Below are 20,277 nucleotides of genomic sequence, written 5' to 3' on the forward strand. Positions count from 1 at the left end.
AATAAGTATATTACCAAGTCTATAGCCCTCTGCTAAGTATGGAATAATATACGGTTTTGTCCCTGCCCCCCCCCCCAGTCAATTAACAGTATTTTACAAATCCCTACTTTAAGAGGGACTTATAACATAAAGTATTATCTTTAGGTGATAAAGAAGTATAAAATTTTGTGTCCTCAGATGATTTTTTGGGGAAGGTCAGAAAAAATGAATAAAAATTTTAAGTAAGACACCCTTAACTACTGAATTTTATAAGAAGGTAAGGGAGAGAGCAGTTTTTTAGATTTACAGTCCCCTTAGGGACATGGCTACATTTTACTAACATGTATAGCACCAATCAACCTTCAGTCTAGAAGGGCTTGGAATAATCATTTACCCCAGAGCCATGGTAGGGTAGATACTGCCACTCAGTAGCATTGGAGAAAGAAGCTCAAGTCAGAAGAATTGGGTTCTAATTGTAACTCTGCTACACACTGCTCTTTGAATCTGGAACAGTAACATAATCAATTAGCAAGCATGAAGCACCTAGTACATACCTACACAGTGCTAGACACTGATGATCCTGCTATAAAAACTGGTGGACTCGGCTTCTGGAATCCTGGGCCCTACGTGTACTGCACCCACAGTTGGGTCTCTTCCCGAGACACTTCCTAGCTGTTTCCAGTCTGTGCCACCTGCACTCAGGGTCTTCTTCCTCCACATGGATCCTGGATGGTGCCCTCAGGGCTCTGGGAATGCCCTAAGGAGTGAGCTTCCTTGTCTAGAGTCAGGGCTTCTGGTCATTTCTGAACAATGTAAGCTTCCCGAGGGCAAAAATGTCTTGGTGGCTCATGTTTGTCTCCCTCTCCTAAGTCTTGGCACAGAATAACTGCTTTTAATAGAAGTCTTTTCCTTCTTTAATTTACTCATTCATTTACTCACCCAAGGAGAATCACTAAAACTGTCTAGACTCTGTTTTTCTCATTTGCCATATGAAAAGTTAGACTGTTTTGATCTCTAAGGTCCTTTTCCTCTTTAAAATTCTATGATTCTATAAATTGGTTGTTTGCTTCTTGAAAAAAATAGTGCTTGAGAAGCATTGGACTGTTAAGTTTATGCAATTGAGTTTCATACCTTGACATTCAGCTTTCATACTATGAATTTTTTGACAGATTATTTTCTCCCTGTTCTCCTTCTACCCTTTAAAATTTTAGGAATCATAAAACTTCAGCATTCCACTCCTCCTCCTGCCAGATGAAGTAGGGTAGTCCTTCCTGAAGGGCAGCATGATTAAAATACTATATTACAGGTATTAAATATCAAAGTAATTACCTTTTTAAGCTGTGATGCACTATCTGAAAGTTATGCTTATATTATCCATAATTAAATCACTGAAAGATAGTGTTCAAGAATATTTTTGTAATGAAATTACTATGTGACAACTTAGAAGTGAATGGCTTTGGGAGGAGATGTCAGCATTTTTTTGACCACGTCTTAATTGTTTCTGACACATAGAAATGTATGCTTGTTTTTGTAGGAACACAGAGGAAACCTGCCATTTTTCAAGTTATTAATATTAATTATAGTTGTAGAGCTATATTCATCTTTGAACCACTAATAGGCAAAAGAAGTGGTCCCAAATCTTTTTTTAGGCAGTTTACTGCTCTGATCAGTCATGGCTATCTAATGAATATTTTTACTTCATTTCTCAGTGCCTTTGCTTTGTAAGCCCTATTGGGGAGCAGTGACTTTGAGGCTAATGAGAGGAATTTGCTTAACTAGCCAATATCCAAAAAACTATACTTATAGCCATACATTCAGCCCAAAATCATACCTCATCATTACTGGAATGCAAGGATGCCTTTCCATACTCTTTTTGACAGCTTCTTTGTAGAGGAAACAGAAAAGATGACCAAGAGAACCATATTCAAGAGACTTCTGCTTTCCAGGCCCTCGCAACTAAAATCAACATTGTGGTGGGATGTGGTAGAGGGACATTGGAGATCACCTGATCTAAACCTTTATAACGTGGCCCCAATCCATCTCTCCAGGCTTATTTTATGTCCTTTCCCTCCATGCACACTATGGTTCAGACAAACTGACCTTACAATCTGACCCCAACCCACCTCCAGTCTTATTTTAAGTCCCTTCCCTCTGTGTGCACTCCAGTCCAGATAAATTGGCCTTCTTATTGTCCCTTAGTCACAGTACTCCATCTAACATCATGTTCTCTTTGCCCTGGAGTTCCCCCTACCTGGAAAGTGCTCCCTTCTTGTTTCAAAGATTCTCTTAAAATCCCTAACATCCTTGACTTCTGTACCATGTAGTAAGAAGACTTCTCCTGCTTCTTCCACTTCTGCTACTTTCTTTTCAGAATTATCTTAAGTGTCTCTATTGTGTATGTTTTCTCTTCTCTGCTAGACTGTGAGCTTCTTGGTCAAGCTTTTGTCTTTCCTTTCTGTCCTCAACTATGCTGGCACACAGAGTAGCAAGCACTCAATAAGTACTTTGTGGATTGATCAGCTACCTCACATGGACAAGCTAAGAAGAGAAATCAGGACACCTACATAGAAAAATTCTGCCTAGTGACAGAACTAGAATCCATATTTCCGGAATCCCATAAATAATCCTTTTTTAAAATAGCCATTGTAACAACTTGTAATGAAAATAGAAAATGTGAATGTATTTGCTTGAATGAAAAGAGAAATGGATGCTATCATTTCAAACTTCTCTGGACGGAATTTTTAAAAGTGAATTGGATACTTTTTAAATTCTGTGAAATCGAGGAAAAACAATGAGAAGTGGCATGATGTAACTATAAGGGCTTTAGATTTGGATTCAGAAGATGGGCCACTTATGACCCATGTGACCTTGTGTCAGTCATTTGACATTTATGGGTCTAAGTTTCATTATCTTCAAAATGATTGTATTAGAATATATCTTTTCAGTTTGAAGTCCTATTTCAAAATGTTTGATATTTGTTATAGGTTGTGTTGTTATGAAATTCATATACAATTCATTTTATGTATGTGTGTATAGATATATCCTATCTTTATGTGCTGTGTATAAGCTCTGAAATACTTTGAGAGGCAATAATACAGTGGAAAGAATGTTTAACTTAAAGAGTCTCAAGATCAGAGTTTGAATGCCAGCTTTGCTCTTTACTTACCTATATGTTGTTAAACAATTCATTTAACTGCCCTGGGCCTCAAGTCCTCAGCTATCTTTACTTTGTTTATATAACATTTTTTAATAGTAACTATTTAACTCAGTAGGCATTTATTAAGCGCCTACCACAAAACAAAAAAGATACAAAAAACTGAAGATATAACCCCTATTCTCAGAGGAATTCAGTTTATTTCAAGCAAAATATTTGGTTTAGAATGTAATCCCACTGTCATTCCTGAAAACAGCATATAATTTGTCAAATATGAGGAATTCAGAGAATCAAGGGAAGACATCTAATGTAGGGCACAGTGATTGGAACCAAGAGAACAGCATACACAGTTATTGCAATAATGTAAACAAAAATAGCATATTGTCTTTTTAATTTCACTAAATTGCAAATACTGATTTTGATTTCAGAAAGAAGATAATAAGAAATACTTCTTTCCTTTCTGTAAAGAAATGTCAATTGTAATCAGAATCGGGAAGTATATTGAGAAGTAACTGAGGTAAAAGTAAAGGACAGATAAAACTATTTTTTAGAAAGAAAGGACAATCAGTGTTATAATGATCTCCTTCTACTGCCTGGTTTTCAGAAATAAATTATGGCAGAGAGCAGGGACTGCCCATACACTGTAATTTTGTTTTATTCATGCAATGAGTGCTAGAGAGAATAGACCTTTCCCCCACTTTGGCATGCTGAGTTCCACATCTTGAGTATCAAAACTAATCCAGTAATGAAGAATAGGTATGATATCTTCTGTCAGTATTGAGTTTTAAACAATCTCAATATTTAATATAACAGAATGTTATTAAATATTAAAAGAGTTGCTAAAAGTTTTAAAAATTCATTGTGTTCCCATGTAGAATGAAGGCCCTGTTAGGGCAGGGGGATGGGATAGGAGCAAGCAAGACTGGCAGGCCCATCAACCTCAAAGAAAAAAAGAGAAGGCGAAATGTGCATAAGATGAAGTGCCCCTTCCCTCCAGAGTCTAGAAAATATAGACACAATTTTTGTTCTACTTTGAGTGACATGTTTCCTTCTCTTCACCTTGCTCTGGGTTCCATTCAGCATAAAGCAACAGCTCTATGCAAAGTCTTGTGCTTGAAGCTTGATTTATCGTCAAAAGTGGAATACAGCAGCTCCAAATCTAAATCCTCAAGGATAGCCGGGGGAGTGGGGTAATAAAGCTTGTGTGTTCAGTTTCCCTTCTTTGAGACTAGTATTAGTATCAAAATTATGTCGTTTTTTGGTAATTTTCATTATGGAAAGAGCATTGGATTTGAAAGTCAAAAGATCTGGGTCTGAGCCCATTTTTGATACTCATTAACTGTGGAAACTAGACAAATCGTTTCTCTCCTCAGAGACTCAGTTTCCTCACCTACAAAATAAGGGCATTTACCTCATTGGGTTGCTATTAGGAAAGTGCTTTGTAAAGCCTCCTTCTCTGTGTCTGAACTAAGAGGCCCCTAATTAAAAAAAAATTTTTAATGATTGATTTTGAAGGCTGAAAGGAATTTTGTTTAAATAAAAGCTTTGATAATTTAAAATTTTCCATCTCAAATACTTTAAAATAAAATGGGGGAAAATATCTGTTAAGAAGAATGTGACAATGTAATGTCTGAACATTCACACACAGTATTATGATGTACAAATTAGCCTGAAATTGTCACTGTTATTACCTTGCTGTATTATTGATAATATTGTCTTTGAATTATCATCAGCATTTGGGACAGAAATGTTTATCAGTGCCTTGGCTTCATGGAACAGTGATTATTTTGGTTTTTTTCTGGTTATTACTGTTAATAATGCCTTGACATCAATTTAATTTTCAGGAATTAAGAACTATGTCTTTCAAAGCTTTGGAGAATTTTTTAACTCAAGATGGAAATAATATAGATCCAATTTCTCTCTCTCTTTCTCTCTCTCTCTCTCTCTCTCTCTGTCTCTCTGTGTGTGTGTGTGTGTGTGTGTGTGTGTGTGTGTGTGTGTTATATATTTAAGTAGAAGTTAAGTAGAAGAACTATGAGCAAAATATTGCTGTAAAGACATTCTAAATTTTACTTCCAAAGCCAAGTACAGAGACAGTAGATCACCTTTTCACTTAATGAATATGAAGGAAATGCTGTCTAAGTAGGAACAATTATGTGAAAATAATCTAGGGTAAATTTAAGGTGATATTGTGCCAGAGCTTTCTCTTGCATTTATATGAAGAAAATTTATTTAAATACTGTGGCAATCTATACCATCCATCAGTAACCAAAAGTAAAATAAGCCTCCCAAACTCTGGGAATATAAACATCTAAAATAAATTGAATTTATAAATTATTTCTATAGTAATATATAGCAAATAAATCCCTTTCTAATTAGTATAGTTACCTCTTTAGAGATAAAATTTCTTATAGTCAAATATATCATGCACATTGTACTTAAGGTATTGACAGATGTTTTAAAAAACACTACTAGTTATTATTTTCTAGAACCCACAGAAAGAGAAATCACTGAAAACTTGAAAAGAACACATGTAATTTGTGTTTTTAGTGTAGGGAGGGAGAGAGAGAGAGAGAGAGAGAGAGAGAGAGAGAGAGGAGAAAGCACACAAAGACATGAACTTAAATTATAGACCTGTCAACATAACTTAATAATCTGGAAGAATATTTTTTTTAAAAAGTCTCTTGGCAGTCATCTAAAAAAGCCCCATGATTTAGGCAATAGCACGTGCAGTTTTCTGAAGGACCAATCATGCCTGTCCAAATTGCTTACCTTGAACGATACTATAATAGACATTAGACATGAGTAAAAAACATCTCCCAGATGAGTTTGTTGGCATCATATCAACTTGGAACTGGGGGAAATTTCAGTGTGGACATAGTAAAACAAAATATCTGCCTCAAAATTGGAGATAAGGGGACCAGGGCAAAATTAGACATTTATGTAAGCGCTACTGATTTCAAAACAATATTATGGCATAAAGCTCAGATGGCTAGCTAACATCCCTGACAGGATCCATATCTAGAGCATTTATTTGTTTCCGCCCATTCGTAATGCAGGTTTTTTTTTTTAGGTTTTTGAAAGGCAAATGGGATTAAGTGGCTTGCCCAAGGCCACACAGCTAGGTAATTATTAAGTGTGTGAGACCGAATTTGAACCCAGGTACTCCTGACTCCAAGGCTGGTGCTTTATCCACTACGCCACCTAGCCGCCCTCGTAATGCAGGTTTTAAGAGTATGTCGTGAGGATTGATTGAGCAATGAAGATGAGTAGATTAGGGATGTCTTAAGAAAGGCTATGACAGGGAGCCAAGGTGGCGACAGGAGAAGAGCCTCTCTCTTAGGTGCTCTTTCTCAAAACTTAAAAAAAATAAGGACTCTAACTAAATTTTCAAGAGACAGAACCCACAGAGGGATTCAGTGAGGCAGTTCTCCAGCCTAAGGTAACCTGGAAAATAGCAGAAAGACTCTGCCCCATGGGGTTAGAGGGGCCACCCACCAGAGCAAAGCAACTTCGGTCTCCCAGAGCCTACACCCCAGGGAGTACTGGGCACAACTTGGAAGATCAGCTGGGGTGGGGGGGACCTCTGCCAGAGCAAATGGGTGAAGCCCAGCCCTCAGGGCACCCAGCAAGCAGCCCAGATCCAGGAAACGGAAGGAGGCAGATCCAGTAAGCAGGAGGCCCCAGGCAAAGAAGCCTTGAGTACTCAGCCTAGGTAGGGGAGTGGAGAGAGACTTCTGAGTCTGTCCTCTGTACCTGGAACAGGACTCTGGGGCTCTGACCACATTCAGATCCTGATCACAGTTTAGGCCTCCCATAGAACAGCAGGGCACCCCCCCCACCTCAGCCCCGTGGTAGAGGGGTGCACTTGTGGTCATTCATAGACCAGGAGGGAAGACAGAGCTTCACACACTGAGATCCTTGCGGGGGGGGGGGGGGTGTCACAATAATATACAATAGATCAGGCATAGACTGGGGAAATGAGTAAACAGAAAAAAAGAGGAACACCATTGAGAAATACATTGTTTATGATCCCAAGAAGGATCAAAATACTCAATCTGAAAATGAAGAAGATCAAGCTCCTGCATCTAATGACTCCAAGAAAAATGGAAATTGGGCTCAGGCCATGACAGCTCAAAAAAGATTTTGTAAATCAAGTGAGGGAGATAGAAGAAAAATTGAGAAAAGAAATGAGAGAGATGCAGGAAAAACATGAAAACAAAGTCAGCAGGTTACTCAGGGAGAGCCAAAAAAAATGCTGAAGAAAATATGGTAAAAATATGGTAAAAACCAGCATAGGTCAAATGGATAAAACAATTCAAAAAGTTATTGAGAAGAATAATTCTTTAAAAAGTAGAATGGGGGGGGTGGTGGCTAGTGGTGTAGTGGATAAAGCACCGGCCTTGGAGTCAGGAGTACCTGGGTTCAAAAACGGTCTCAGACACTTAATAATTACCTAGCTGTGTGGCCTTGGGCAAGCCATTTAAACCCCATTTGCCTTGCAAAAAACCTAAAAAAATAAAAAGCAGAATTGGCCAGATGGAAAACGAAATAAGAAAGTTCTCTGAGGAAAATAAATCCTTCAGATGTAGAATGGAACTGAGGGAAGCTGCTAACTTTATGAGAAGTCATGACACAATACTTCAACATCAAAAGAATGAAAAATTAGAAGAAAATGTGAAATATCTCATTGAAAAAACAACTGATATGGAAAAAAGATTCAGGAAATAATAATTTAAAAATTATTGGGATATCTGAAATTCATGATCAGGAAAAGAACCTTGACCTCATTTTTAAAGAATTCCTACAGGAAAATTACCCAGATATCCTAGAAGCAGAGAGTAAAATAGAAATTGAGAAAATTCACTGATCTCCCAGAGAAAGAGATCCCCCAAAAAACAAACAATCCCCAGGAATATTATAGCCAAGTTCCAGAACTCCCAAGTCAAAGAGAAAATATTACAAGCAGCCAGAAGGACACAACTCAAATATCATGGAGCTGCAGTCAGGATCACATGGGACTTAGCAGCAACTACATTGGAAGCTCGTAGGGCTTGGAATATAATATTCTGGAAGGCAAAAGAGCTCAGAATGCAACTGAGGATCAACTACCCAGCAAAACTGAATGTCATCTTCCAGGGGAAAAGATGGACTTTCAATGAACCAGGGGAATTTCAAATGTTCCTGTTGGAATGGCCAGAATTGAACAGAAGGTTTAATCTTCAGATACAGGACTCAGGTGAAGCATGGAAATTGGAGGAGAGGGGGGGAAATATGAGGGACTTAATGAGGATGAACTGCGTGTATTCCTGCATAGAAAAATGATACTGATAATACTCATGAGAAACTTCTCATTTAATACAGCAGGTAGAAGGCACTTTTATAGATGAAGCACAGGAGAGAGCTGACTTTGAAGATATAACATTTTGTAAAAATAGAGCCAGTGGCTAAAAGGGAAATGTAATGGGAGTAAGAGAAAGGAGAGGCAGAATAGGCTAAAATATTTCATATAATAAGATTTTTTTATTACAATGAGCTATTGCAATGATATGGAAGGGGAGAAGGCGAGGGGGGATGAGGGAACCTTTGCTCTCATCAGAGGTGGCTCAGAAAGGAAACAGCATATCTACTCAATGGGGTATAGACATCTAGAGTAAGAAGGAGAGAGGGAGTGGAGCGAAGGAGAAGGTGGACCATGGGGGGAGAGTGATCAGATATAACACATTTTTATTTCTTGCAAGGGGTTGGGATTGGATGGCCTATCTGAGACCACAGGGCTGGGTGGTTTCTGGACCTTAGGGGTGGTATATGGACTCAGGGCCTCTTGGCCCCAGGGCCAGTGATCTGTCTGCTGTACCACTCAGCTACCCTACAGCACATTTAAGAAGAATGACAGAGTGAAAGGAGAGAGAAAATGTAGCATATGGTAGTGGGGAAGTATGAATGGAGGGAGTTGCAGTCAGCAATGGCAATGGTGGAAAAATATGGAAGTAGCTTTTTTGTGATGGACTACCCTAAAGAATGTGATCCACCCATGGCAGACCTCCTGAGAGTAAAATGGAAGAGAAGTGGAACAGTGAGTGAGGATGAGATGTAAGACCAGGAAATGGCCTCCTTTTTCAGGCAACCCTGAGCTTATGCAGATAAGAAAGCAGCAGTCCAATATAGCCAGATGGATGACCTGCCTTCTCCATGCTGCTAAAAGATTATCAAAATGTCCCTGGAATTGACAAGTACCTCAGGTCAATGATGATGATGTAAAAAGATTCTTGTTTCTGGAAATGACTGAACAGAAGGAGAAAATGAAGATAAAGACAGAATAGTTGCTAAAAATAAAGATCACAGTAAAACTCATAAGATACCACATCTGGAAGTTCAAGGTATAAGACTCTGATGGTCAAGAACTCTTGCAGAAGCATCATAAGGACCAGGCTGACAAGTGATCTCTATTTATGACCATTGATCAGAGAGAAAGAAGCTATTCAAAAAACTTCAACAGACCAAATTTAAGATATTTGAGAAGACATGTAAAGATCTGGGCATCAAGTACACATTTCCCCCTCTGTATTTACTGACCGGTGCACCTACGACGAATGGCTTAAGAAGGCCTTTTGTGTTAGGGTTTTCCATTAGACACAGAAGCTAGAGAAGGAAAAAGAAGCACTGAAACATGAAGGAACAAAGAGGCTAAAGAGTTAGGAAACTTCCATTTAATAGCTCAGGTCCTACCAATCATGTGGCACTTTATCAAATATATAAAAAAAAATTAACTGCTCCCTCCACAAAAAGAATATGCTAGAGAAAATATTAATAATTATGATTAAACTTAAAGTTATGTTATGAAAATATATTTTTGAAAGCTAATTGTTAAACATTTGTCAACACACTTCTGGGTAGTAGAGGACCTCTGAATTTTCTTGGAGGTGAAAATCCATTTGATTTCATACTTAAACATCCTGTTATTGAAACAGAAATGGAGAAGAGTCTTCTTGGAAAGGAGTAAATCTTATGTTGAGCAAAAGAACGTAGAAAGTTCACAGGGTGACCCTTGAGAGAACTCAGTGGGTTTAGCTTGAATGGGAAGGGAAAGATTTAGTGAATAATTGAAAGCGCTATGGTATTGGTAGTTGAGTTTTACAGAGGGTCATGAGGTTCAGTGGGTTTTCAAGAAGCACCCAGACATTGTATTCCATAGAAAATATTCAATACATTTGACGTGCCCTAATTGAATTCTCTTGCTTTCTTCTGTTTGACTGCCATAGTATGGATGCCAAATGATTGCTCATGGTATAAAACAAAGGAAAGAATACTGACTTTGGAGAGAAAGGACTTGGCTTCAAATCAGATCTCTGATACCTCCTGTGGAACTTTAGGAAAGTCACTTAAACTTCCCTAGTCTCAATTTCCTCATATGTCAATTGAGAAGGTTGAATCAGATACCCTTTCAGCTCTAGATCCGTGATGCTTTCTTTCAGGAACCAGTGAAGGGGTTGTGAAATGAAAGGGTACCCACAGAGTTCAAAACCAATTTGTTAAAAAATAAAAGAAACAAAAAAGGAGTGGCATAACCTAAGAAAATGACAGAAATTGGGTCTGTGCAGTAGGCTCCATTTAGTTGAGCTTTCTAGCATCTTTCTGAATGTGAACAAAAGATTTCTATTATGTGTGCCCTTTGCCAGTGCAAGGAAGGGCTCCACAAGGATTTTTGTCTAGTAATTGCTGTCAGGGTTTATTAATTGGCCGTGAGCAGACATGAAGAATTTTTAAACACTTTCACTCACCTTTCAAGTGATCAAGAGCAGATCACCTGGAACAGACTCTAGGAAACATCTTTGACTTATGGTCAGCACTTCAGGAATGAGTACCTTTCCTCAATCTTGTATCCCAACTTTGAGGAGAAGAAGAGCAGGTAGACAGTTTCCTAGATTTAAAGGACTTTTGACACCTGGAAAGACTTGCATGAACTGATGCTGAGTGAGATGAACAGAACCAGAACCTTGGAGTTGAAACAAAGACTAAAATCTATTACCTTCAATTTTATAAAAAACATGTGCCTATGTACTACATAATTTTACTATCTATGATATTTTATTTTCTCCTCAAGGATATGATTTATCTCTCAACATTCAGTTTTGATCAATGCATAGCATGGAAACAATGTAAGGATTATCAGATTGCCTTCTGTGAGGGGAGGGAAGGAGGATGGGGGAAATTGTAAAATTCAAAATCTTACAAAAATGATTGGTATAAACTACTGTTATATATAATTGGAAAACAAAATATTAATAAAAATAAAGTTAAAAAAAACTGATGACATCCAAGGGGAAAAAAAATAAAAGACTAAGTCATGGACCACAAAATTCAGCCTAGAGTTGCAGTTACTTCTAGAGAGATAGTAACTTCCTTTGTCTTAGGCTACTTTCCTTCCTTTGACCATTACTTCTTGCCTTGATCAAAAGACCTGGACAGCAGAACAACTGGCATTTGAATGAGATAACTGGGGATGACTATCCAGCCATTCTCACTTGTTGAAGAATTTGATTGTGATTGCGTGTTGCTAATCCTCAAGTTCTCTAATGCAGAGATGAAAACAATTATAAAAATGTCTAGTCAAAGTAGACTGAACATTTGACCTGCAGGATTTTACAACAATTTTTTTCCCTCTTTTCCTTTTCAAGCAGTATTAGACTGAAAGGCAAATCAGCAAGTTGTACCTTTAAAAAAATTGAGTTCTTTTAGTCTTAACTCCATGTCTAAGCTTTAGCTGGTCTTCTTGGACTTAATTTTTACCTACCTGTACTTTGGGATCTCTGGGTTACCTCTTATCTCTGGAATTCTGTCCTTTTACCTATAGAATTAAATACACAGCCCATGTGTCTGCACTTCTCTAACATTATTGCTCTCCTGGCCTCGAATTTTTATTTTCCTGAGCTATAATAGATACCTACTAGACATCTTTCACTTAGATAAACTTAATCCTGGCCGCCTTTGACAGTCCTTTGTCATTGTTGGCCATTTCCTATTATGGCACTAACCTACTGTATTTTCTAGCTCTTCTGAACTCATTATTATTTATTGCCTAAATTTTTTGTTCTTTAATTCTTATATTGTTTAGTATTTAAAACTTGCCAAAATGCATTCTCATAACAATGCTATGGGCTAGGTAGTATAAGTATTATTGTTCCCATTGTAAAGATGAGGAAAATGAGAATCTGAAAAGTTGTCACTTGCCTGTGATCACACAGTAACTTATCTGAGGCCAGAGCTGACCCAAGTTCTCTTGATTCTAACACTGTTCTCTATAGCAATTTTGTGGGAGTGATCAGTGAGAGAAAAGTATATATCAGGAATATTGTGAAGGTATTGACAAAGACTTGGTAATGTGCTGGTTTCCTTCAGAGTGAGTAAGTGCTTATTGAGTATCTGTTGATTCTTCCTTAGAATCAGCCTTCTTAGGCAGCTGTGGTATATAAGCAATGGAGTTCATTGAATCATGGACATAAAACTATTAAAAACTTTAGAAGCCATTGACTCCAGTTACTTATTTTACAGATGAGGAAATGAAACTCAGAGAGGTAAAGTCATTCACTCACAATTGAACAGGTATAGTTTGGGGATCCAAAATTTGAAGCCAAACCTTATGTCAAATCCATTTTGTTATATGTTATTCCTTTTTTGAAAAAATTAAACTACTAGTACCTTCTCCTACTCCATAGCAGATGTCTTTGAATAGTTTGTAAAACCTACAAGAAATAAAGATGCCTGATACAATGATTTGTATACTGTATAGTGACAAAGTGTTGTCTCCTGAAATAGAGGGCAAAAATCAAAGTGCAGCTGGGGCTAAGATTCTAATCTATGTCTTGAATTTAGTTATTGTCATTGTTTTTCCACATTCTGTACTTGTGCAGATGTTAGGGTCTGCTGACATTAGCCCATTCCCCATGGGGAAAAACACAAATTAAAGACACATTAAGATGTCAGTATTTGGAACAGTACAATGCAAGGACTGAGGTTAGGTTGGAGAATTGTCCAAATGCAACTCAACTTCAATCATACTTACAGGATCTTATGTAAAATTAAATATTGCCTCCCCCCCAAACTTACCCAGCACAAACATGTTTGTGCTTTTATACTTTCCTTTGCTCTTAAACCTTTTTTTCTATCTCCAGCCAAATCTAATTTTCCATTTTTAGGGTTCAATTCTTTCATTAATCATCATTGCATACTGTCTATATGATACAAACTTCAGTTTTTTTGTGTGTGGTTTTTTTTTAGGTTTTTGGAAGACAAATGTGGTTAAGTGGCTTGCCCAAGGCCACACGGCTAGGTAATTAAGTGTCAGAGACCAGATTTGAACCCAAGTACTCCTGACTCCAGGGCTGGTGCTCTATCCACTGCACCCGCCACCTAGCCGCCCAACTTCAGATGTTCTTTAGTTAATCTTACAATCAAATTTCTTTATGTTCCTTGTTATTGTTTATTCATTTCAGTCATATCCAACTCTCTGTGACCCTTTGGGGTTTTCCATTGTAAAGATCCTAGAATAATTTACCATTTCCTTCTGCAGCTCATTTTATAGATAAGAAACAGGCAAACAGGGTTAAGTGAATTGCCCAGGGTCATACAGCTAGTGTGGTCAGATTTGAATGGACAGATATGACTCTTCTGGATTTCAGGCTGAGCACTCTATTCTCTGCACCACCCCAAAAGCTGCTTTTTATGTTCACATATCCCACAAAAGCTCCCTATATTTGTATTCCAATGGAATTGTGAATTGATTCAACTATTCTGGAAAGCAATTTGGAATTTTGCAAAGAAGATCTTCCTACCAGGAAAGTATCTGTCAAATAAGTTACAGATAGAAGGGGCAGGGTGTGTGTGTGTGTGGGGGGGTCTTTTATATATCAAAAAACAGTTTTAAAAAATATGCCTTTTTCAGTTGAGATGCCCATCAGTTGAGGAATGGCTAAACAACTTATGATATATGAATATGATGTTCTGTAAGAAATCCTGAGGGATGGGACTTCAGAAAAATTTGGAAACACTTTAATGAATTGATGCCGAGTGAAGTAAGCAGAACTAGAAAAGCATTGTAAACATTAACAACAACATTGTATGATTGTCAATTATGATGTATTTGCTCATCTCAGTACAATTGTCTCAGGCAGTTTTAAAGAACTTGTGATGAAAAATACCATCCACTTCCAGAGAAGGAACTATGGAGTCTGAATGCAGACCAAGGCTTACTATTTTCAATTTTTTAAATTTGTTTTATATATTATGGATTTCCCCCCCACTCGTGATTTTTTCCCTTTTTTGATTTGCTTCTTCTTTGACAATATGATTAATATGGTATGTTTAACATACTATATAACTATACATGCATAATCTATAAAAAATTGCTTTCTTTCACAGGAAGGGAGACAAATGTGAAACTGAAAACCTTGCCAAAAAATAATTGTTAAAAACTTTATTCTTCTATCCATTTACCTTTTTTTAAAAAAATTATTTATTTTCCAATTAGATGCAAAAACTTTTCAACAATCATTTTTTTTGGCAAGATTTCACATTTTGGAGGTAAAATTTTACATTTTCTCCCTAACTTCCCTTCCTTCCTCCCACCTCCTGACAGAAAGCTGTCTAATATAGTTATACATGCATAACTATGATAAAAAATATTTTCATATTTATTATATTGTGAAAGAAGAATAATAACAGAGGCGTCCGCCCGGGCCAAGGTGTGCCACGGCGGCAGCCGGAGCAGCCGGGGCCAGGGCCATGCAGCGGGTGGCCCGTGGGGCGGGGGGCAGCTACAGCAGCCCAGACTTGGTGGTGGCCTGTCCCTGCGGGGCCGGGGCCAGCCGGGCGTGGGGGCCAGCCCTGGAGGGTACGCTCAGCAAGTACACCAACCTCCTGCAGGGCTGGCAGAGCAGGTACTTCGTGTTGGATTTTGAGTCTGGGATTTTGCAGTATTTTGCGAATGAACAAAGTAAGAACCCAAAGCCCCAAGGAGCCCTGTCTTTAGCTGGAGCCATTGTGACCCTGAGTGACGAAGCCCCCCACATGTTGGTAGTGTACTTTGCTAACAGAGAGGTGTACAAATTGAGAGCTTCTGATGCCAAGGAAAAGCAGTGTTGGGTGACTCAGCTCCAGAATTGTGCCAAGCACCACATGGAGATAAATTCCAAGAGCCCTTCGAGTTCACGCAGCCGAAGCCTAACTTTGCTCCCCCACGGAACATCGAATTCATCATCCCCCAGTAGCCAGAGACATCTCACCCCTGCACCCTCTACCGTGGTCACCATCACCCACCACAAGTCACCTGCTGCTGCCTGAAAATCAAGGAGTCAATCTTCTGCCCAGCTCCATGATGTCAGAGAGATGATGAGCTAAGTGGAAGGGCAGCAGAAAACCCTCGTTCGAGCCATTGAGGCCTTGCCGGGCTCGGGCCCTCTCACGGCCTTGGACCAGGACCTGCTGCTGCTCAAAGCTACCTCGGCGGCCACCCTCAGCTGCCTCGGAGTGTCTGAGCCTCCTCCAGCAGAGCATCCACCAGGTGGGCCAGTATAGCCACAAGACAGGGCCTTCAGTTTATCAGAGAATAGCAGAATCACAGCATTTCAGAGTTGGAAGGCATCTCAGTGGCCACTCCAACCAAGAATCCTCCCTCCAACAGACCCGGCCAGTCACCCAACCTTTGTTCGAAGATCTCCAGTGAGGAGAGCTCACTACCTCCTGAGACAGCCAAAAGCATTCATTCCACTTGGGGACACTGGGATTCTTAGGAAGGTTTTTCCTGAACTTGTACCTGGATTTACTTTTTTGCTGTTTCCTTATTTGCTCTGCCTTCCGGGGTAGGAGTGAGTCCTCTGTGGGGGTCAGTCCTTCAGATACTTGGAGGTGGCAGCTGGGGACAGCCCTAACAATACTTGGAAGTGATGAAAGCCAGGGGTCAATCCTTGAGATACTTGGAGGTGGTGGTAGTCGGGGGCACCCTTCAGTTACTTGGAGGTGGCAGCCAGGGGGCAACCCTTCAGATTCTTGGGGGTGGCATCTGGGGGGCAACCCTTCAGATACTTGAAGGTAACTCCCAGTTGAACCTTCTGCAGGCCAAACAACCCCCCAGGTTAGGCAATCAAGAGAACAGATGATGGTTTTTTTAAGTCGGTTAACCTACACCATCTGACCCTATTTTCTATGACTTATCAGATCGATGAGTTCTGGGGACATATAGAAAAGTAGAAGCTGTAGTCTACGGCTTATTAGCACTTGCAGTTCTTGTTAGGGAGATGTTGTTTATTCCCTTTTTGCCTTCTGAGGAGCCCATGCTGTTGCTTTTGGGAGACACTATTATCATGTGCTCCCTTCTTGGGGCATGGAAAGTGAACAGTCTTCATCCTTACCCCAGCACAAGCCACTGTGAGCTTTGCATCCCTTTACCCCAAAGGGGTGTGAGAGCAACCAATGGTGAGGTTGACAGAACAAGGAAGGAGCATGTGGTTTTGAATCTTGATTTCTAACAAAATTTTTGAAATACAATATTCTTCCTTTAAGAAAAAAAATCTAGTTTTTCCCTTTCAGGAGGCCAAACATATCTAGTGTTTACAGTGATAGTTGAAATATTTTTTAACAAATTCCTTCCAGAAGTGCCAGTTAACCCCCTTGCCTTTCAAGGGTCAGTGACTTCGGGGTTGGTCATTGTGCCCCCACTCCCTGGGCTTTACTTGGCCACCTTCGTCCTGGGGAACCTGGAATTCTCAGCCTGTCTTTGTTGACAAGGAAGCTTGAAACCAGAACTACTTTCCCTTTGGCAGGGAAGGACCGAGACTGTTCATGCTGCCCCAGAGATGGTTGCCCATCGTTTCCTGAATCAAGACTCAGAGACAGTTGACCCTTGGGTCCTTTTTAATCTTTCATCCTGAGTTGGTGCCCCAGCCCCCTCCTCCTACACACAAATGTTGTACCTACCAGACATTTCTAATCATTACCTTGACCTTCCCTGATAATAACATGGAAGATCACCTATCAATGCAAAATGGACTTGGGGTGGGTAGAAGACCCTTTTATTTATGTACCTAAGTTGGGTTTTTTCTTTTTTACCTTTTATTGATTCTTCTTGAACCTCTCCACTACATCCACTCTCACCTGTCTCATTCCTCTACCTGCTTGGAAGTTTGTTCTCTCTGTTCCTGTAACCCGTGTTTTGGTTGTTCTGCTTCTCTGCTTGGTCATTCTTGTTTTCTTTTGTTGGCTTTTCTTTCCCTCCCTACCTTGGGTGTCTCCCAAATGTTCATTCTTGCCTGCCATTTTTCTCCTCCTCCTCTGCCTCAGTGAGCTCCTCCCTGCCTCTGCTTTCAACGATCATGACTCTAAGGTTCCTCGGAGTTCAGAGCCACACCCATTTGCAGGATGGCACACTTGGCACCTCCAAGTCCATCTGCCCCATGGATGGATGATGGCAGCATCTTTCTCCTCTGTGCCTACCCCTACCTGCTTCCTTTCCTTTCTGTCCATGGCATTGCCCGCTCATCCTTGGAATTACCAACCCCGTTGCATCCTTGGAGTCATTTCTGGCTGTTCCTTCTCCCTCACCCCTCCAGGTCAGCTCTGCCCTGCCCCCACACTTTACTCTTAGTTTAAGCCCTTTTCACGTTGGATCTGGACCACTGACACTGGTGATCTCTCCATTCTAACCCACTGATCCTTAAATGTTCTTCCTGATCCATGGGCCTGCTAGCGTGACCTCAGCATCATTTACAGTCCTCATTCTCTGTCTGGTTTTCAAGGCCAACCTTAGCTTACCATCTTTATCGCGCTTCTCCCCTTAACACGTTCTCTGTGACAATCAGATTGGAAGAACTTGCTTCCCTCTGACCTCATTCCACTCTTTCATTTCCACCTTCATCTCTGGCTGTTGAACCCTTCGCTTTCCCCCCCAGCCTTTCTCTGGTCTAGCTTCCTCCCTCCTGCTGGTCTTTCCCATTGGAAGAGAGGCGCATAGACTAGGCTCAGCCACTGGAGTCACCATCTGATGTGTGAGGAGACTGGCCTTCACCTGGGTGGGTCAGAAGCCGGTGGGAGAGAGTACCCCTCTCCCACCTTCAAGCCAGGCCCTTCTCCATATTCCCTTGATGCTCTTGGTCTCATTCATGCTTCCCTGGCCATCTGCTTGTTGGTGTTTTTAATACTGGAACCAGATGCTCCCAAACGCAGAAATGACCTGCAAGATGTTTGGCTAATTGGTTGGAGCCCATGGTCTCCAGGCATCATCGATATAGGTGCTTGAACCCTCCGTGTCCAACATGTACCATGCCTCTGTTTATGTTGGGACTTCTGGGAGGAGCTGAGCGTTACCCCCTTTGTATCCCCGGCCCCGGGTCAGTGCCTTGTAATTAGGAGGAGTTTAATAAAGGTTGGTTGACTTGAAAAAAAACAAAAAAAGAAGAAGAAGAAGAAGAAGAATTATAACAGAAAAGGAAAAAAGCCATAAGAGGGGAAAACAAAATAAATTGTAAAAATTGAAAGCAGTAATTGATATACATTCACACTCTGCAGTTCCTTCTCTGGATGCAGATGGTATTTTCCATCACAAGTCCTTTAAAATTGTCTTTGATTATTGTACTGTTGAGACGAACAAGTCTATCATAGTTGTTTATCTCACAATGTGGATGTTTCCTTCACCTTTTTTTAAAGTGTAAACAGCTAGTCTGGAGATTTTTGGAACTGGAATTGATTCCCCTTGTTTGAGGAATGACTAAATAAGTTGTGATATGTGAATATAACAAAATGGTATTGTGTTGTGCAAAATGACAAATATGAAGAATATAAAAGAGCATGAAAACATTTATTTGAACTGATAAACAGTAAAGCAAACAGAACCAAGAAAATATTTAATATAAGCAAAAACTAAAAAGAAAAGATATCAAAAAAATTGAAACTAATTTATAATTTTGACAACCAAGCTTGACTCTGATAAAGAGATATAAATAAATACCTCCCTTTTTTCTTTGTAACAGTAGGGGACAGAGCTATGAAATATGTCATACCTATTATTTGATAGCCATATTTGTTAACCAGTCAATCAAGGTTGGTTACTTTTACTGGATTTTCTCTGTTATTGTGGTTACTGTTTTATACTTTATTGTAAGATATGACCCTAGAAATGATAAAGAATGAAATTAATGTAAAAAAATTGATAAAAAAATTAAAATATAAGTTGTGCTACTCCTTTGCAAACTTGGGGAGCCATCAATATGGAAAATTACATATAATTCCAGATTCTTTTTTTAAATATAAATATTGTATTTGTTTTCCAATTATATACAATAGTAGTTTTTTGCAAGGTTTTTAATTTTACAATTTTCTCCTCCTTCCCTCATTTCTTCCCCCAACAGTCTGATAGTCTTTACATTTGCTTCCATGATATGTAGATATCAAAATTGAATGTATTGAGAGAAAAAATATCCATAAGAAAGAAAATATTAGAGATAGAAAAATTATATAATACATAAGACAATTTTTTTAAAAATTGAAGATAATAATTTTTGGTCTTCGTTTAAACTCCACAATTCTTTCTCTAGAGACAAATGGTGTTCTCTATCACAGATACCCTAAAATTGTCCCTGATTATTGCACTGATAGAGTGAATAAGTCCATCAAGGTTGATCATCACCCCATGTTGTTGTTAATGTTCTTCTGGTTTTACTCATCTCACTCAGCATCAGTTCATGCATGTTTTTCCAGGATTCTCTGAAATCCTGTCCCTCCTGATTTCTTATAGAACAGTAGTGTTCCATCACAATTTGTTGAGCCATTCCCCAGTTGATTTGCTTGATTTCCAGTTCTTTGCCACCACAAACAGAGCTGCTATGAATATTTTTGTACATGTGGGTTTTTTTTACCCTTTTCCATGATCTCTTAAGGGTATAGACTCAGTCTTATTGCTGGATCACAGGGATACACGTTTTTATTGCCCTTTGGGCCTAACTCCAAATTGCTCTCCAGAAAGGTTGGATCAGTTCACATCCCACCAATAATGTCCCAGATTTACCGCATCCCCTCCAACACTGATCATTATCCAGGTTCTTTTCAATGTATTTATTGGGTATGCTTCTCTTAGTCTTTTTCTCTAAAAAATATTC

General features: G+C 39.3%; 1 protein-coding gene and 1 pseudogene across 1 annotated transcript in view; both read left to right on the forward strand.

Moving 5' to 3' along the window:
- SLC49A4 (solute carrier family 49 member 4) overlaps nt 1-20,277 on the forward strand; it is a 158,449-nt gene that overhangs the window by 45,594 nt on the left and 92,578 nt on the right. The window lies entirely within an intron of this gene.
- LOC141507931 (small ribosomal subunit protein uS15m-like) lies at nt 514-9,970 on the forward strand (annotated as a pseudogene).

Source organism: Macrotis lagotis, chromosome 1 (genome assembly GCF_037893015.1).
Source record: "Macrotis lagotis isolate mMagLag1 chromosome 1, bilby.v1.9.chrom.fasta, whole genome shotgun sequence".
Lineage (NCBI taxonomy): Eukaryota > Metazoa > Chordata > Mammalia > Peramelemorphia > Peramelidae > Macrotis > Macrotis lagotis.